Source organism: Ambystoma mexicanum, chromosome 4q (genome assembly GCF_040938575.1).
Source record: "Ambystoma mexicanum isolate Mex_15411 chromosome 4q, UKY_AmexF1_1, whole genome shotgun sequence".
NCBI lineage: Eukaryota > Metazoa > Chordata > Amphibia > Caudata > Ambystomatidae > Ambystoma > Ambystoma mexicanum.
Window position 1 is genome coordinate 1,050,870,401 of NC_090928.1, and position 21,121 is coordinate 1,050,891,521.

Sequence of the window (21,121 nt, forward strand, 5' to 3'; positions counted from 1 at the left end):
AAGGATCATTGGAATAAATATCATGATCTAATTAGTGCATCAAGCAATGCATATAAATAGCATTCTATCATGAAGTTCTATGAAGTATACTAAGCTACTCATGTAGAAACATAGGCATTCTGTGCAGCATACATGATGGAATTGCAATATTCATAATGTTGCCATATTGATTACTGAAATGATAACTGCTTTCTTTTTAAAGTTTTGAGTACTGTGAAACATATAATAAATAGCTAATAAAACCTACTTACAACATAATTGCATTATTACAGACAAAACACAAAGAGACAACAAAACATACAAATATGAGTATATACAGGGAAAGTGAAGTAAGCAAAAAAGCAGCAGTAGTAGCAGAAAGTGTTCATAACCTAACTGATTATCTTTATGCAGAGAAATGATTGCTCTGTTTCAAAGCTGCTACTTACCCTATGAATATGTACCACATGATGTGACTGGACCCTAAGCAAAGTAGTGTGAGTACAATGTATACAAATATGAATATATACAGGGAAACTACAGTAATAAAAAAAAATGATCAGAAAGTGCTGATAACCCTACTGATTATCTTCATGCACAGAAACCATTGCTGTCTTTCAAGCCTGTGTCTTCCCTTATGTATATGTTTCATATGATGTGACTGGACCCTAAGGGAATTACTGTAAGAACATACTTGAGGGATAAGTCTACAAATATAGTACCTTTTCAATTTTTATTTCCTGACTGTTACTGAAGAAAACCATGTTGCCTAGATATGTTAGTAAAGGAACAAAAAGGGGGACCCAGACATGTGATGTCATCAGTGATCAATGACATTTGTGATGTAATCTTTGATGTCCTGGGTGTTAGTCTTAGCAGTGCACCATAACTGGCGAATTTCAGGGGGTTTTCCGTTTTACTTGGAACCATAATGTTCATTTAGCAACTTTTTTTACTGAATTTCATAGGTTTTTAGTAGCGCAACTAAACCATAACGTCCCTTTAACAAAGTTTCTTTTACTGAATATTACACAGCCATGTTAGTGGCTGTGTAGTTATGGTTAAGTTGCTGTTTCCATAGGAAGAGCCCTTTTTGGGTGGCTTATAACTTCGCTCTCCCTGGATGAATCCTCACCAAACTTTGCAAAAAAGTATATGTGTCACTCTGAATTTTTTTGCAAAGGTTGGTGAGGTTTGGTCCAGGGGGGGCAAGTTAAAGGGGGGGGTCCCAAAACTTCTTTTTTTCCCATAGACTGAATGGGGAAAAAACTTTGCTCACGCCTACAGGCCAAACAGCTGGATGGCTTTTCACCAAATTTGGACCAGGAGCAGCGGCTTGGTCCCGAAAGCGTGCTTTTGCAAATTTGGTGAAAGTACGTCCAATATTTTTTTTTATAAAATGACCAAAAAGTAGGTCACAAAAAATTAGTGATATCTATGTTCGGTCCGCGGACACACTTCCCTGTTCGCTCCGCGGACAGTGTCCTGATTGGCCAACCGGCTTGCGTCATGTCTGCGGACACGCAACGTGTTCGCTGATTGGACGGTGAAGAGCGTGAAGCGCATCAGATTTTTGGGAATGCCCGCCATCTTGGATTCGCGAACGTCTGCGGACAGCGCAGTGAAACTTGGTGTAAAAAATACTGTTTAGTAGAGTGTGTTGGTGTGTAAAAGTGTTTGGGGAGGGTAGGGGAGTAAGAGATGGGTTAAATGTTGTATTTATTTAGGTGGTAGACCCCACGCTGTGTTTGCTTTGTCCGTGGACAACGCGGATGTTCTGAAGTGTTCTAAATAAACTAAATGGGGGTGTTCTGAGGACACTACGCCTGTACGTATTTTTCGCAAGCAAGCTGAAAGTGTTCTAAGAACACTCACGGTGTCCTGAAATGTTTGAAAATAAACAAAATGGGTGTGTTCTGAGGACGGTAAGCCTGTCCGTTTTGTTCGCAGGCAAGTTGAATCTGATCTAAGAACACATCTTGTGTCCTGGGATGTTCATCAATAAACAAAATGGGGGTGTCCTGAGGACGGTATGCCTGTCCGTACTGTTCGCAAGCAAGTTCAAATTGTTCTAAGAACATATGAAATGTCCTGGGATGTTTGTAAATAAACGAAAGGGGGGTGTTCTGAGGACACTACGCCTGTCCGTACTGTTAGCAAGCAAGTTGAAACTGTTCTAAGAACACTTGCGGTGTCCTGAAATGTTTGAAAATAAACAAAATGGGTGTGTCCTGAGGACAGTATGAATGTCCGTTTTGTTCGCAGGCATGTTGAAACTGTTCTAATAACACATGCAGTGTCCTGAAATGTTCGTCAATGGATGAAATGGGGGTGTCCTGAGGACGCTGTCCGTATTGTTCTCTGGCAAGATGAAAGTGTTCTTAGAACACATTATGTGTCCTGGGTTGTTCGTAAATAACCAAAATGGGGGTGTCCTGAGGTTGCTAACTGTTCGTAGGCAAGTTGAAACTGTTCTAAGAACACTCATAATGTCCGCGGACATTAAAAGTGCCAATATGGCATAGTTAAAATGTTTGACTCTATGGGTGTGATATGCTGCGGTGGTTGTGGCCAGGGCATAGAGTCTTGGGAGCATGGCAATACCACCGCAGCATATCACACACATAGTGGTTTATAACTTTGGAATCCAAGAACAAAATTATAAGCAACAAAGTTATAAGCCACTATGGGTGTGATTTGCTGTGATGGTTGTACTTATTATAATATACTTACTGTTTGGTTTAGTAACTGGAGTACATGTATTTCTTGTTTATTTCTGTGATAAAAGAAAAGATCATGTTAGTATTAGTATTTTGTAACGATTTATAACATTGAATAATCAACATTTTTTTTTGACCCTCATATTTAGTAAATTACAAACCAGTGTACTGTGCAATTTGCTCAGTTTCTGTGTTTGTTGCTAAAATCATTGGGTCTGTGGGAGAAAAAAAATCTATGTTGGATCAAAAAAAATCTTCTTCAGTCTATTTGTTTGTTTGTTTTCAGTGTTCACTTGTTTCTGGCTAATGCTCTATATATTGGCTTGTTGCAGATTATTGGAGCAGTTAGATACCTGTTGACATATTCTAACAGTATATTTATTGTTATAATGAAGTGGTATTGATTTATCTGTTTGGATATTGTAAAATTTAGGGGTAGTTAGATACCAGTTGACGTATTCTAACTGTCTATTTTTTGTTGTAATGTAGTGGTACTGATTTATCTGTTTGGTTGTTGAAAATCTTGGAGTAGTTAGATACCAGTTGGCCTATTCTAACCGTTTATTGTTTGATATAATTTAGGGGTATTCATTTATCTGTTTAGCAGTTGTAGAATCTCGGGGCAGTTAGATACCTGTTTGCATATTCTAACAGTCTATTTTTTGTTATAATGATGTGGTATTGATTTATCTGTTTGGATATTGTAAAATCTTGGGGCAGTTAGATACCAGTTGGCGTATTCTAATTATTTATTTTTATATATAATTTAGTAGTATTCATTTATCTGTTTAGTTGTTGTAGAATCTTGGGGCAGCTGTTGGCATATTGTAACAGTTTATAGTTTTTTAATAGAAGTTTAGTGAATGTTTAAGCACAGTTTAGTTAATAAAGTATGGTTTTAAGAACATTAAATAAGCATTTGTAAGATGTGCAGGTAATCTCTGCTTTAGAGTAATGGTACTATCATTACATTCGAACCATCCACGTTTTTTTTTTTAAATATATGCAGTATAGTGACCTGCATTGGCTGTGGCTCCTGTGTGGTAGATTATACCTATTGTTGTGAAGGTTTTCTTACCAAGTGATACTTGACCATGTGTGAATCCAGTCAGCTTGCAGTTGTTTTTGGTACCATCTGCATTGTAACGTAGAAGCATTAGTATTACATATTTACTATGTGTTTGTATTAGTAAGGTGGAGCGATTATCCGAATTGCAGGTAGTACATAATCTACCATGGTTTGCATTTTGTACAAGTTGCTGAAATGGAACGGATTCACAATTAGGTATTGATACATACACAAATCGCTCATTGGGGATTTGTTCTTGTGCCACATTGTTGCACAGAATGCATGTATGTTTCCACATGTATGAAATCTGGAAGATTTAATTTATAGTTATGTTTTTGTTTTCCAGTACTTGTACTAAGTACATTAGACATTCTTGTGGATCTTCCTGTGAGTTTATAGTGAATTTCACCATTCCAGCACAGTAGTCCAATTGTTGTCTCATTCCATAAACACTATACGTGTTGTCAGGATTGTTTGTTGCATTTCTATGAAGTACTAACATTTGCAAACACAATTGGTCTGTACTGTGTAAGTAAATGTTGTCAACAATTGGTGGTAATTGAAAAAGAATATTCATTGCTACATTTGCGCAGCAATTTACACCAATTACATTTGAAAGTTTAAATGGACCAGGTAGTTCTGTATCTGAGTGCTTTTTTGGGAGTTTGTCTTCCTTCTTTGAAGAAGTACCTGGTTTACTTTCCCTAATAGGTTATTTTCTGATTGTGGTACTTGATGAAGTATTAGTTTCTTTTAATCTCTTTGGAGGATTTGCAGTGACATCCTGTTGCATTTCTGTTTGATTTAGTTTTCTTTTAGAACATTTTACTTTTTGTGAAATAGGATATGTTTTTAGATGGGGGTGTATAGTGAACGAAGTCTATTGTATTCTGAAATGCAAGGAATATCAGCGTTTACTTTACTTGCATCAAAGTTGATTAGAAATAGACCATCAAGTGTACGTAAGCGTGATAGTGCTACGTAGCTCATGCCTTCTTTAAAGACTGTGTTACCAATGTCTATCAATGCTTTGTCTAGGGTAATACCTTGTGATTTATGAATGGTGACTGCATATGCAAGAGTTAGAGAAAATTGTTTTCTGCATACATACATGTCTTTGAAGAGAAGGAATCGGGCTGTTGAGCTTCCTATCCTTTTCACTTCTGAAAGTTTGTCAAAGAGAATATTGACAAACTGAATGTTGTTGTTATGTGGGTATGTTTGAAAGCCAACAACTGTACCCAGTGCTCCATTAACTAGTCCTTGATCCACGTCAAGGTTACGTTTAAGCATTACTCTGCAATTTAAGGATAATTTTAATATTTTTTCCAATCCAGCTGTGTTAGAGGTTGAATTTTCTAAACTATTTAGTCTCGTTGTGGCTTGTTCACACATGGGTAGTGTCATACCATGTATGGCTAGTTTGTCTGTGGCGCTAATTTCAATTATTGGTTGCATTTTATTTTAACATTGTTTAATTGAATTTGAAACAGCTTGCAAGAGTTAGCATTAAGGCCATTCAAGTGACATTTTTGTGGGCTAATTGTTCCATAACATCCGTAGCACATGCATTATCGCCATAAAGTGCATGAATGTGCCAGGTTTTCAATATTGCTTGTGCTTCTTGAGATAATATACCAACTCCAATACTTTTTAAGATGTTGGCATAAGTGAGATCTGCAGATTGCTGCATGTTTTCTGTTAATTCTCTGTATTGGAAATGTTGCCAAAGGTTGACATTTCCAATGCTGCCAACAGTTTTACGGCAGAGTTTGTGTCCTAAGGTTTTAAAAATAGGCTCACCTTTCACTGGTGTCAATTGAAGAAGATCTCTGAAAACAATAATGTGTTTTCCTCCAAAGAGCTCTTCGTAGTTTGTTTTGAGTACTTCTTGTAATCTGAGGTGGATCAAAGCCAACATTAGGTTGGAGACCATGCTCACTTCATCCATTAGTAGCATTTTCATTTGTTTTAATACTCATCGTAGTTCCATTGCAGCTTCTGTAGAAAGTTTATAATAGTCAAATTTGTTTTGGTGTTCTACTGGCAGGAGTAGTAATCGGTGTAAAGTGACACCGCCTATGTTGTAGGCAGCTAAACCTGTGGGGGCAGTGACAACAGCTGACAGTTTGTTGTTTGTCAATTGTTGAAGGAATTTACTGATGATTTTGATTAAGAATTTTTTGCCAGAACCAGCTTCACCACTGACGTACAGTAGTATAGGTTTGTAATTTTGGCAGGTGCATTCTTTGTTTTCATGTTGTGCATCATTTGCAATTTCTTTTGTTAATTCTTCAAACATGCTACGTTGCTCATTGTTTAGTTTTGATTGTAGTATAGTTAAGTCTTCTTTATCTTCATACTGACACATGGGGGTAATTCATAGAATTTAGCGCACAAGTAGTGCACGCGGCTGGCACACAGTGTGCGCGTGCGAATCCCTGCGCCAGCCACGTGCGCTAAAATCAATTTCTGCGCACAGCGTATTCATGGATTCCAGCTACCAAAACCAGCCGCGGCGCACAGTGGCGCAGTGACCCTGTAGCAGCGCCAGTTACGCCCCCAAGAACACTAACCCTGTATCAGCATGGAAAGTGGGGAACGTGTATCACTGGTGATCGCGGGAAGTATCACACGCGATTGGCCCTGTGCAAGCGGGGTATGTGTATTACTGGGGAGCGCGGGAAGTTTCACACGCGATTGGCCTTGTGCAAACGGGGTACATGTATTACTGGGGTGCGCGGGAAGATTCACACGTGATTTCAGCAGGGTACGTGTATTACTGGGGTGCGCAGGAAGTTTCACACGCGATTGGCCCTGTGCGAGCGGGGTACGTGTATTACTGGGGTGCGCGGGAAGTTTCACACGCGATTGGCCCTGTGCGAGCGGGTTACGTGTATTACTGGGGTGCGTGGGAAGTTTCACACGCTATTGGCCTTGTGCGAGCAGGGTACGTGTATTACTGGGGTGCACGGGAAGTTTCATACGCAATTTCAGCTGGGTACGTGTATTACTGGGTTGCGCGGGAAGTTTCACACGCGATTTCAGCAGGGTACGTGTATTACTGGGGTGCGCGGGAAGTTTCACACGTGATTGGCCCAGTGCAAGCGGGGTACATGTATTACTGGGGTGCGCAGGAAGTTTCACACGCGATTTCAGCTGGGTACGTGTATTACTGGGGTGCGTGGGAAGTTTCACACGTGATTTCAGCAGGGTACGTGTATTATTGGGGTGCGCGGGAAGTTTCACACGCGATTGGCCCTGTGCGAGCGGGGTACATGTATTATTGGGGTGCGCGGGAAGTTTCACACGCGATTGGCCCTGTGCGAGCGGGGTACGTGTATTACTGCGGTGCGCAGGAAGTTTCACACGCGATTGGCCCTGTGCGAGCGGGGTACGTGTATTGCTGGGGTGCGCGTGAAGTTTCACACGCGATTGGCCCTGTGCGAGCAGGGTACGTGTATTACTGAGGTACGCGGGAATTTTCACATGCGATTGGCCCTGTGCGAGCGGGGTACGTGTATTACTGGGGTGCGTGGGAAGTTTCACATGCGATTGGCCCTGTGTGAGCGGGGTACGTGTATTACTGTGGTGTGTGGAGAGTTTCACACGCGATTGGCCCTGTGCGAGCTGGGTACGTGTATTACTGGGGTGCGTGGAGAGTTTCACACGCGATTGGCCCTGTGCGAGCGGGGTACGTGTATTACCGGGGTGCACGGGAAGTTTCACACGCGATTTCAGCAGGGTACATGTATTACTGGGGTGCGCAGGAAGTTTCACACGTGATTTGGCAGTGTGGGTCCTCCCAGGTGTTCCCTGTACACCCTCCACAGCCCCTGCAGGCAGCCCACACCACAGGGGACTACCCTGCATCCCTGGTCATGTCCCGCAGGCAGCCCACCCAACATAGGCATGCCCCCCAGCAAAGGCACATGTCTCCTTGCAGTACTGATCACCAACTCATGTCCCCTTGAACCCCCACCCCCCAGCATTACAGGGCACCTGCCAGCAGGCCCCCACTCATTTCCCACTCATGTCCCCCTGCACCCCCACCCCCCAGCATTGCGGGGCACCTGCCAGCAGGCCCCCACTCATGTCCCACTCATGTCCCACTGCACCCCCACCCCCCAGCATTGTGGGGCACCTGCCAGCAGGCCCCCACTCATGTCCCACTCATGTCCCCCTGCACCCCGACCCCCCAGCATTGCGGGGCACCTGCCAGCAGGCCCCCACTCATGTCCCACTCATGTCCCCCTGCACCCCCAACCCCCAGCATTGTGGGGCACCTGCCAGCAGGCCCCCACTCATGTCCCACTCATGTCCCCCTGCACCCCCACCCCCAGCATTGCGGGGCACCTGCCAGCAGGCCCCCATTCATGTCCCCCTGCACCCCCACCCCTCAGCATTGCGGGGCACCTGCCAGCAGGCCCCCACTCATGTCCCACTCATGTCCCCCTGCACCTCCATCCCCGAGCATTGAGGGGCACCTGCCAGCAGGCCCCCACTCATGTCCCACTCATGTCCCCCTGCACCCCCACCCCCCAGCATTGCGGGGCACCTGCCAACAGGCCCCCACTCATGTCCCACTCATGTCCCCCTGCACCCCCACCCCCCAGCATTGCGGGGCACCTGCCAGTAGGCCCCCACTCATGTCCCACTCATGTCCCCCTGCACCCCCAACCCCCAGTATTGTGGTGCACCTGCCAGCAGGCCCTGACACATGTCCCCCAGCCAACACGTCATCACAATCTAGATCCCTGGCCCTTATGGGCAGCCTCCACATGCTAAACACCCACCAAAGTATTGCATCCACCCACTTAGAAATGCCAATTACATGATACAACCCCAATGGCAAGTATGTAAATGAACACATGTCCCTCACATACACACAATGGGTGCAAGTGAATGTCAAAACCCATATCATGATATGTATGAAACCAATGAGATGATGCTACACATTGAAGTTTGATGAAAAAAAGCAACATGAATGGAATTAAAAATAAACAAATGACAATGGAAATTAAAAACCAAACGCAGCATGTCCGTAAAATTATGAAAAACCACAAATCATAATCCAAGGGAAAGGTGTCCAAAGTCACAGTTCAAAAAAGTACATCCAAGGGAAAAACAAAAACGAAAACCGTTGCTCCATGGATAAATCCAAAAAAAACTATAATCCAACAGTCAACTATATACAGATAAACAATCTAGGGTCTATGATCCCAACTGAAGAAATGAAACCTATCTAAAAATACTACCTAATAAAAAAACTATATACAAAAATGTGGTCCATTGTCCAAAAGGTCCAAAATAAATAAAAAAGCAAAGGAAACCTAACACTAACTACATAACTATTTACAAGGGCAGCGGCCTAGTCTGACGGCTCACTGGTTGTTGTCATAGGCCAGGGCATCATCAAACTCCTGTTCAATGGCTTGGAGGCAGGCATGTTCCCTGGCCCCAAGGTCTCGCAGGGATAATGCAGTGTCCAGCTCCAACTCCCTGCGAATACCCTTGAGGCACTCAGCCCGCCTCAGCGCCCTCTGCCTGGAGTTCTACGCCCTGACCATTGTAAGCCGTTCCTCCTCTGCCCGCTGCCGCACCGCACCTATCTGCTGGCCCAACCGCTCCCACACGGAAGATACTCCCATTCCAGGGTTCTCCTGCCCTCCGGCCGATGCCTGCCCCCCTGATGTTTATGGCCCCGAGCCATGATGCCTCCCACGTTGAGCCTGCCGCTGCTTCCGACGCAACTGCCTGTGCCAGCACGACGGCATCCAGGCTGATGGAATCCAACGACGCCGTCGTGCACGTGCCCTGCCCGATGATGCTGTCACATCCTCCATCTGCTGGGGTCCAGTTGCTGGTGTGTCCACCCCTGCTGGACCTCTGACTCCCGACTGTGGCAGGGATGGGACCCCCCCCCCGGGAAGCACGCACCTCATCACGAATGACACCCGTGCGCAATGCGACACCAATCAGGACCTTCTCCATACAGCCAGGGATCCCCTCATCCGCAGGTGGAGGGGAGTCAGATGACATGGACATCCCCCCTTCCTGCGGAAGGGCCTGGGATGGGGCATCCCTGCTGGTGCATGGTGGTGCAGTCACAGTGTCAGGGACAGTGACATACACAGGCACCTCCACAGTGACGTGTGCTGCCTCCTACCCCTGCCCCTGGACTGCACCACTTGCACCAGCAGGGATGCTCCCACCAGGCCCCATGTGCGGCTCAGTAGAGGCCTCCTCCTCCTCTGTGGAAACCGCCAACCTGGATGGCTCCACCCCGTCTTCCGTCGTTGCAAGCCCCTGTGGGGGCTCACCCACCCCTTCCGATGCAGCCGTGGGGGCATCCCTGCCGCTTTGCTCCACAGCGCTGTCTCCGCCCTCGTCTTCAGTTTGCGCTGTGTAGAGGGAGACATAGAACACAAGCATCAGGATACTGTACAATGGTCCCCTAGACAGGAAGCAATAGCAGATGAGTGGCACTGTCAAAGATCACTTCCATCATGTCCCTCCACAACACATGGATCAGTGCAGGCAAAACACATGCAGTAACAGGCATGGCGCATGCTATGGACATTAGCAAACATGTCCAAGGGACTCTTGAAACATACAGTGTTGTTTTTGAACTCACATGCATCATGGGTCATGCCTATCACATGCACACACTTCACCATACTTTCATCCATCTAGACTCGTACACCCCAGACACAGTGGATGCAAGGATAATTAGGCTGCATCAGTGATTCTGAACATTGTCACAGACATGTGTCATGCATCCATGGCATTCACAAGTCACAGACACGCAGGTCAGACACACAGCCATGGACACCATACATGTACATGGCATCAGCACCCATCCCTCACCCCCACCCATGTCCAGGAACAGAGACTGGCATGCTTTCATGTGTCCATTCCGCATAGGGCTCCCCATGTAGCATTTAAACACATACACCAACCATGTGCTTCACACATTACTGGTCTCACATGCATGACCATGATGTCCCTGCACACACACACGCGTACATGGCCTATGTCACACATACAGGCAAGTATCAGACAACCAGCACACTGCAACATGCCCTGTCTCACACAGCAATGCTTGGCCACTTACCGCTCGACTCCAGATGGGTCTGCCTCCCAAGGATCTGGGCATGGAGTGCTGGGCGTACGCGTTCCAGGACCCTCAGCTGGATGGTACTCATGCTGCCCCGGCCCCCCTCCACGAGGCGCCGGGCCTTTATGAGGGTCCTGGACCTCAAGTCCTCCCAGCACTTCTTGACTTGCTTGATGTTTCGGGTTGCCACCCCCTCCGCGTTGATGGCACCCACAAAGTCGTCTCAGATCCTGTCCCGTCCTTCCTTGTCGGCGCGTGATGATCCGAAGAGGGCATCATAATGCCCCAGGACAAGCTCCACCAGGACACCAACTTCCTTCTGACTGAAGCTGGTGGCCCTCTGCCCCTCTGGCTGGGGGTCGCCAGTGGTCTCAGATGGTGTTTGCCCCGACATGGCGACCCCCGAGGCAGGCGTGGGTGGGCAACTGGGTCCTGGGGCTGGGCTGTGGAGCGATGGTGTCCCAGTCGGGAGTCTTCTGTTCCAGCAGGGGTGGACACAGCAACTGGACCCCTGCAGATGGCTGATGTGCAGGAACCAAATGGCAGGGCACGGTGGCAGCAGGCAGGCAGGCAGGCAGCAACAGATGGCTCGTGGGAGGCTGCTCGGGGCTCTGGGGGGCAGTAATTCGGCCTTTTGGGCAGGAGCGTGGTCTTCCGTGTGCTTACGCGTGGCCAGCTTGATACGGAGGGATTTGGCACGTGAAAATTCTGCACGTCAGCGTGTAATTCAAAGAAAGGCCCTTAGCGCTTAAGCACGTCTGCACGCACACGTGATTTCACTGGACCGAAGGCCCTTCAAGCGTAAGCGCCTCTGTGACGTGACGCGCGCGGGCTTGCACGGGCGTTTCAGCGCCCGTGAAAAACTGCACGTCCGTGTGGGAATGTGTGTAATCCGAGGAAAGGGCCCATGCGCGTAAGTGATGTGACGCGCGCGGGCGTTTCCCTCAGCACGTGTTAAAGGTGAGCGGGGCAGCAGTTCGCTGTACGTGCCTTTCGTGGAGATCGACGTGTGTTGCTGCTTCCTGTTGTTTCGCGCGCCATCACAACTTCACAGCTATCAAGGACGTATCACTTCTTTTGGCGGGGGTATTGGCTACGCATTTTTCTGCATCGCGCTGGTCAGACGGTGAGTCGCACACGCTATTTTTCCCACTGGTGGTGCCCCTGTGTATCGCACCCATTTTCGAGGTCATAGTAGCCTGCGTGTCCCACTCGTACATGTTATTCGTGTTACTGGGTGCCACCGCGTACTTCGGGAGGTTGATTCCACGCACGTAGGCTGCAGGGTTGCGTGCACAGTTTTACTGCAGTTTTTGGGTGCCTGAGCGTTGCGTGACCCGTCACTACATCACCGGGGTCACATACAGCCTTGCAGGTGCAGGGGGGCTGTTAACATCTTGCTTCCCACACCCTTCACCCCAATTGCCCAGGACAATTGTGGTGTACACCTCCCATTGGCACTACTTCATCTGTGCCGGCACTAATACATCTGTGCCATGGTTGGGAGGACACCAAAGGTGAGGAGCGCCTCAGCTGGGCGTACTCCTCGTGGCGGGTGTGGTCGGGGACGTGGCCGTGGTGACCAGGGAGTAGGGGGACTCCAGGGTGTCCAGGGCGGCCACAGAGGGGGAAGAGGCAGGGGTGTGCCACTTGAGCACAATGTTGTGTCATGTGTTGGTGCAGTCATGCCACCACCCCCTGTGGTTCCGGGGGATGCAGCTTCTGCATCTGGCACTGGCGCCCGTGTGACCCGGCAGTCTGTTCCATCGACTGCCACGGGCCCAAGGGTAGTGGTAGCTGCAGGTGCAGCTGTGGACACCGCCACCCAGCCTCAGGGTCTGCCAGCGCAGGCTGCGTTGGCACCTGAGGAGCCCTTGGTAGATTTCCAACAGGCCAGGAGGGAAACCATAGGGGCACGCAGGGCTGCTCTGACCAAGACACGTGTCCCTGGGGCAGTTATGTCATCTGCTGCCCCGAACAGCCGGGTGTTGGCAAGTGCAGGGGCAGATGCACCCAACAACACCCCGGTTGTGAGTCTGTCAACCAGGACCGTTGCGGTCAATGACCCTGCCACAGCGCATGTTGCTTCGCAGGGTCCATTAGAGGGCACCCAGATGCCACTGACACAAGTCAGGCCTTTGGTCGTCCCTCCACCTGCCACTCCCTTGGCTCAATCCACCGAATCCACTGCCCATACTGGTCAGGGCGGCATTAGCCAGCCAGGGTCTGCACCACAGTCCAAGAGGAGGAAGGTTGCACCTGCAGCACAGGCTGGGATCCCACACACAGCCACAGCCTCCTGCACGTCGAGGAAGAAGCCTTTCTGCAAGCAGGAACTGGACTTCCTCGTGGACTACGTGCGGGGCCACAGCCGTGACATGGTAGTGGGTGCCAATAGTCAGACTACGGCTGCCCACCGTGACACCCACTGGAAGCATGTTGCGGAACATGTCAGTTCATTCGGCCATGAGGTGCGCACGGCGCAAGAGTGCAAAAAGCGTTGGAATCACCTCAAACGCAGTGCTAAGGCTAAGCGTGCCGCAAATTACAACTTGTCTCTGGTGACTGGCGGTGGGCCTGCACCAGAGGAGGAAGAGCTCACTCCGCATGAGTCACTCGTTGCGGAGTTCATACCACCTGAATTGGTCGAAGGAGTGGGAGAGATGCTGGACTTTGATGCCCAGTCCAGTGAGTGTTGATGCGTGTTTGTTGAGGACATGTGTGTTTCACTTGTGGGATGTGTTGTGCATGATTGCCACTACATGTGACGTGTACATGGTTCTGATGTGTAAGTAATGCAAGGCTTCCATGATGCATGTCTGCTCTGCTGGATGCTGGACATGTGGAGCAGACGGGGACTCTCCACATCACCACTATTGCACCCTACTCACATGCTGGTTACAAGTGTGCCCCTCCGGTCCATGTTCCAGCTCACTGGCCCTTCTGCATGTGGCGTGGGGTGACCTTCCTCTCAGCCCAGGCACAATGTCATTGCATGACTGACGTGCATGTGTCCTCTGCCTGCATGCGGGTACTCAATGTAGGCATGCTCCCTTGCCCCTCCTCCGCCACTCTGCACCCCAGTTCCACCTTTGCACTGGTCTGGTTCAATCTTGCCATTGTGTACTCTTCTGTTCATGCGTCCTGTGTACATGCTAACTTGCCAGACATATGCCATGTGGTACAGCCTTAGTACTTGATGCAGTGTATCTCACTTGTACTGTGCATAGGTCAGATGTCCCGCAGGGACATGAGTGCCCATTCATGCTCCATGTGCATTGCACGCATGCCCCTATGTGTCCTTGACTGGATGATCACTGTAATACAAGTCCTGGGTGACATACATTGCATGGCATCTCATCAGCCTTCCCATGTCAACTGTGGCTTAGTACTGCGTTGCACACATGTTTAGGGTCTGACAATCTGTGTGGCTCACAGGCCTCGGTCTGTTTAATGGCCAATGACTCTGTCCGACTGTTGTAGTGTCTTCTTCACACGTGGGCGGCCTCCACAGTTTTCATCATGTGTCCTGCTTACTGTCCCATCATCATTTGCAGTGTTGTCACTTGAATCACATTAAGCTGTTGATGCCAGTCAACACTGCCTGTCAATACACAGGTCTATGGTCAGCCTTTTGATACCATGCTAGGCATCCCTGCTTTTGTACTTGGGTGGAGGGGTGCTTTGCTTGTAAATATGCTACCCATTGAATGCACAGTGCACGTGATGCCTGAATTTGACCTTGAACTGCCTTCACATTTCCTGACACACACCATGGAGTCCTTGTACATGCAGGTAGTGAGTGACATACACATTTTCTGCACTGCATAGACCCACTTCCATGCAAACTGCCACCTTTCAACAGGTCTGATCACAGAAGCAATTCAAAGTTGACCTAGCATGCATGCCAGGTTCTATGTTGTGTGTCACATGTCTGCCTGATGTGTTTGTTTTCGGTGTGTGTGTGTGTTGTGTGCTTCTGACATGTGTAGTGACCGTTTTTCTCTCTATTTTTCAGGTGATGATGCAATGGAGGCGGAGGATGGTGTTGTCATGCCAGACACAGGGTTGTTACCACTACATCAACCCGGCACAAGTGGGGTGGTAGGCCACGAAAACCCCCAAGTGCTACAGTCCATCTTGTCTCTGGCTGCCTATGAGTCCAGCCCTGATGACGACTCTGAAGTCCATGTCGAGTTGGATGAGCATCAAGTCCATGTGTCAGGGGTGAGTGATTCTGATGTGGACACTCCTCTGTCCGCGACACCTGCACTGAGGGATCAGACAGTCTTGGTTCCTCCGCCCGTGGTGGATCGGGACGCAGGGTCACCCTCCACACCAGTCACTGATGTGCCTGGGACATCACGTCAACGGGGGCATGTAGTCGTGCAGCCGCGGGCGGTGCCAACACAGCGAGGACAGCCAGTCCTTGGGTCCCGCAGGGGTCAAGCCCAGCAACGCGGTCACCGCAACCGCAGTATACTGAGTGGGAGCAAGACATGACTGCCAATTGAGAACGGCAGGGGGCAGCAATGGAGAACAATGGAGAACATCGCTGGGAGCATGGAGCGTGTGGCCCAATCCCCCCTGCTAGGCAGGTGCTTCTCCAGCAGCAGGCGGCACGGTCCACGGCCCGCTCTCTCAGGCTGGGCATGGCGGCCTCAGACAGGGCACTCCAGGCTTAAATGTCGTCTCGGCGTAAAGCAATTGCTTCTCACGCAGAGGCACACATGGATGCCCTGAGGGAGGAGTATGCTTCCCTCAAATCCACTCTGGGTGTCCTTATGATGTCCCAGAGGCAGCAGGCAGAGGAGAGGTTTGCACAGCTTGAGCGTACCATCTCGGCTGAGCTACAGGCTTGCCGGGAGGTGCAGCGGTTGTCCAGCCAGGCCTTGCAGGAGGAACTCTGTGTTACACGTGCTACCTTGCAAGAGGAAGCACGTGTATCACATGAAGTTCTGCATGCAGACCTACGTCACATCGCCACACAGAACCAGGTTCACCCCTCCGGCAGACTTGCTGCCGACGAGGGGCAAGCTGCAGCTAGGCGTGGCCAGGCTACTGTGCCACGTCCTCCTTTCCAGGATGAGCCAGACTCGGACGACCATCTATCTCCCACATAGGTCGGGCTGTGCAGGCGTTGGACCCATGGAGGTTTTTTTTTTGGCTCAGCATCATCGCATATGGGTGTTGAGCAGCACCCTGTACCTCCCCCCTCCTGGGTGCCTCCCCTCCCCCCCAGGTCGTATGTGGCCATTGTTGATTTTTCTTTTAGTTTAGTTAGTTAAGTTTCTGTTTGATAGTTAGTTTAATTAGGTAATGTAGGTTTTTCATAGTTAGTGTAATTAGTTAATATAGTTTAAAATTGCTTGTCTATTGTGCTTTCATGTGACGGTGCGGTGCTTTGTGGCTTTTGAAAGCATCCACTGTCTGTTCCAGCTGGGCCCTTCAGGCTTCTCTTGTGTATGTGTTTGCTGCTTGGGGTCCTTGACTCACATATGCCACTCCTGCCTCCCTTATCCATGGGCTCGCAAGGATGGTTCGGTGTGACAGCCTATTACACAAGGGCTTTGTACTGTCATATCTGTGGCATGTCTGGTGCTGTGTAACTTGTGTTAACACCCCTAGTGGGGATGATTGCGGTGTTATTGACCACTGTTCAGCTTTTGCTAGATGGGGTGTTTCATGATTAATGTGTACATTCATTGCTATGCATTGTGTAGTATGTTTCTTATCTTTACTGTACACGTGCTTGTTGTAATTCATGCCGTAGATAGTGTGTTCCACACTTTGGATGTGAAAGACGGACTGATGTTGTGATTTCTGATGTACGTCTCTGACATGGTCCAGTAATGAGATGCCTGAAGAGACATACACAGATGACTTTAAAGCATTAATCATGTGTTTCATGCCCTTTCAGCAGGGGGATGAGCCTCCAGACCACCTTTGCCAGCAGACATGGCCCATTGGACGTCTGGATTCTAGACACATTTGTTGGTGCCCACATGCACACGTGTGCGCAAGCAGAGGCACAGGCATTGCAGACATACATCCTAGAACTGCTGACGTGTTCCAAGGAACTCCAGGCAAGGTGAGCAGCACAGGGGGGCCACAACACAGCAAAGCTTCCACCAGGCCATTTGCACATGCAGGCTTAGTAGCAGCACTGAGGGTGAGCTTGGACGAATATTGGTGTTGAAGCACACAATACAGCTCAGATGTGTTGGTGGACTGATGGCTGTTGATTGTAAGGTTGTCTGGGGCACCTGCAGGGGCAGTGGCACATACCCTCCGGTACACCATAGTCCATTGAGGCACTTTTATCACCCATGTAGCTTTCCGAGACATGGAAAGGAGCAGCTCACAGGGACATACAGCAAGGGACATACTCGGGTGCAGTGCATTTCATTTCCATGTACATTTTGAAACATGCACTGCCTACTTTGTTTCGGCCATGATGGAACACGACTTGTTCTGAAATCATGCGTTGCTATATGGGTCTGTCTGCTTACCCAGGGAACATTGCATGTTGTGTGAATTGTGACACATTGGTGTTCCATTTGCCACGCACCCACCGGCGGCTGACTCACTGCATTGACTGTGTATGACTCATGACAGGGGTAATGTTACCTATAGGTATGAAGCATCCACACCAGATTGTCTGTTTGTAGAGTAGTTTGTTGCTATGGGGCATATTTGGTGGTGTGTTTTTGTGTTATGGGCACGCACAGATTATTAACTGTGGCTCACTTTGCAGCATTGAAGTGCTCCTGTAACCGGACCTGAGAGTGCGCAGGCAGGAGGCCAGCACTCAAAACCAGAGCTAAGTGTCTTGTTGTTTTTCTTTCAAACTGCTCTGCATAAGCTTGCTGGGGGGGGCACTAATGCATGGATGAATGTGTAATTCAATTTGGTATGTTTTTTTTCCCCTAATCACCCGGAGTCCTATCCAATTCTAAACCCTGTACCCTCTACCCGGTGTTCCTGCTTCCCGTACCTATCCAACCAACGTTCCCTAACCCTCTTTCCCCGCTGGGGTTGCAGATGCCTGTGTAAGCCCAAGCTTGCAGGCGCCGAAACCCTAGAGGTGGTGGTTGGTTCGTGCCACTCCTAAACCTGGACTCCAGAAGGCCCTGACAATGATGTAGAAGTTTGTTCGGATTGTGTATGTGTTCATGCAGGTAGTACATTTTCGTGCATTCCCTACTTTCATGTGTCATTCCTCCTCCCCTCTCCTGCCACTCATTCCAGTTATCCAGTGTGCCAACGCCTGTCCCGACTGCATATCCCTGACCCTCCTTCCCCACCAGGGTCTCAGAGGCCTGTGTGAGTTTGACCTTGCAGGCAGCCGGGCCACGGTGCAGGTGGTTGGTTCGTGCCACTCCTGCACCTGTACACGGGACCTGTGACAGTACACATCCGTTCGTGGTGCATCATTCTATGTTATGTACCACACATGGTTCACATCCTGTTGTGACATTGTTTTACTGTGTTACCTTGGTTGTTACATCATTGTGGTAGTACTTGGCCTTTGTGAGGTACTGCTACTTCAGGTCATCTAGTGGAGGCTGTTCTGGTTCGTTTTTCTGCCTTGGATTTTGTGTTTTTGCAAATGAAGGTGGACTCTGAGGCACCTTTTTACACACAAGGTGGGAGATGGTGACGAAGGGGAAGGGTGATCCTGTGGCCAGGTGAAATTGAGGGTTGAAGGCTCCATGACCCAGGTGCAGTTGTTCAGTGGGTCATGGTCATTTGTGAGGGAGGGGGGGTGTTTTGTTGTTGATATTTGCCTTGCCCTGCAGTGTGCACTTGATTGCACATGCATATGTTGAGTGCATGTCCTTACTGACCAACACACTCACACTATGATGCACTACATGTACAACCACCCTTGGATATCCACGTGTACACTCTGTTTGCCTTCTGGTGCCCACTGTGTCCCTGCAGCACATGTTCTGTGACCAATTATGGATCCTGCACATGCCTAATTTGCTTTTTGATGTGGTCTGTCACTTAGATGTGATGCTCAGGGTGTGCATCACACACAATAGCTGTTCACTGTGCTGTGCACTGTGCAGTGTGTTGCAGGAGTTGGACACAGCACACAGAAGCTGAAGTGTTGATTTTGCAATGCACAATGTGCATGTAGGCAGGCATTCATTGTTATGTTACGTCTACAACTTTTGTAATGCATTTGGGAATGACTTAATTTGGGTGGGAGGTTGTTGGTCAGTCATTTCATCTGATTCCATGTCAGGCATCATTGTCTGATGCCAATGTACAATTTTAATATGGCAATGTGTACCTTATTGGTACTGTGTTGGTATATGGCTATTGCTTGCCATGTCATCTTGTGGTTTGGGAGGGTTTGAGTGACATAACAGTGATGGTCATGGCCTGTTTTGCAGGTGTGTGTGATTCACACCTTGCATGTCAGGGTCGGCCGCTTCACGAAGCAACGAGCTGGGGGTAGATCTCTCTCCGCAGCAGGGGCCTCCCTCTGGAACAGCCTTCCTGCCTCCCTGGATCTTGAGGAGAACCATCTCCGGTTCCGGAAGCACCTCAAAACCTTCCTCTTTGCTTCTGCTTTCTCTCTCCCTCTCCCTTGCTAAATTCTTCACTGAAACTGCACTAGATCTGCAACTGGGCCACTCTCACCGACCTTGGTCCCTGGCCCAGCCACTCTCCACTTGCACTGCCTCCCTGGCAACCCCTGCACTGCGGGACTGTCTCTCTACCCCCTTCCCAGCACTTGTCTGCACTTACCTTTGCAGTTGCCACCAGCTGGCCTATTTATTTGTTTTTTATTCTACTTACCCTGTACTGCACTCCCCCCGCTCCCCTTCCCCTTGCACTTTTCCCTTCCCCCTACCCCTGCACTTGCGCAAACTGAATGACACCTGGCCTAGTAGTATCATTGTCTGTCTTCCCTTGTTCCCCCCTCCCTGCCTCATTGCACCTTCAAACACTTGTGTATAGGCACGTTACAAATGCCATATCATGTCATGTCATATGGCATATGTGTGCCTTTTGGTCACACAGGATAGCTTGTGTATAAGTAGCTAGGGATGCAGACAATGTGGCACTTCCATGGCAACAATCTCAGGGTGGTAAGATTGTGACAGTTGACTGTCTCTTTGTCATCATCGATTGTCACCTGGTATGTGCCAGGCCTGTGTGCACTCCGCAGGGGTGGGAGTTTAGGTGAAAAATGTGGCCACAAGCTGGGTCCGGGCTTCCTCGCCACATGCCCTGTCCCCTCCCATGGGCAGCGCCTGTGCCTGTGGTTGGGGATGTGGGGGCACCACCATGTCCACCGGTACGCCCTGCCGTGTTGCAACATTGTGCAGGACACATGCTGCGACAATGATCCTGCACACTACTGGGGGTGCATAGAGTAGCTGCCCGCCAGAGCGGTCAAGGGAGCGGAAACGTGACTTGAGCACTCCAAATGTGCGCTCCACTATGGCCCTGGTTGCAATATGGGCGGCGTTGTATCTTACCTGGGGTGGTGTGGTGGGGTTCCAGATTGGCGTCATCATGTGGTTGTTCAGAGGGTAGGCACTGTCCCCTGGGGAGGTGTAAATGGTTGTGATTATTGGGGTTTGTGTATTTGTGTGTGTGTGTGTGACATGCATGCATGTGCAAGGGCATTAGTACTCACCTAGGAGCCATGTGTCGCCATGCTGCCCAGCTTCCAGGGCCCGGCTCAGGGCAGACATTCTGTATATGAAACTGTCATGGGTGGAGCCAGGGTAGTTTGCATAGACAGAGGTGATGATTCCCTTTGCATCGCATACCACATGTACATTGATGGAATGCCAGTGCTTGTGGTTTCGGTAGATGTGCTCAGTGGCCCTAGGTGGACGTAGGGCCACATGGATGCAATCTATGGCACCGAGCACTTTGGGGACGTGTGCCACCCTGTAAAAATCCAGGACAACGGCCTGCCTTTCTGCGGGTGTTCTGGGCATGTATATGTGCCTGCGGACTGAGGGGTGCGCTGTCATTGCCAGTACCTGGTGTAGGCAGCGTGACTGCGTGGCCTGTGAGACCCACCCACTATGGCAGTAGTCCGCTGAAATGACCCAGTGGCCAAGAAATGCAGGACATTCAGCACTTTCTCCAAGGGGCTCAATGCTTGGGAGCAAAGGGTGGAGGATGTAAGGTCATCTTCCCACTCCCTGACCAGGTCTAGGATGATATGGGGTGGAAACCTATACCTGCCGTAGA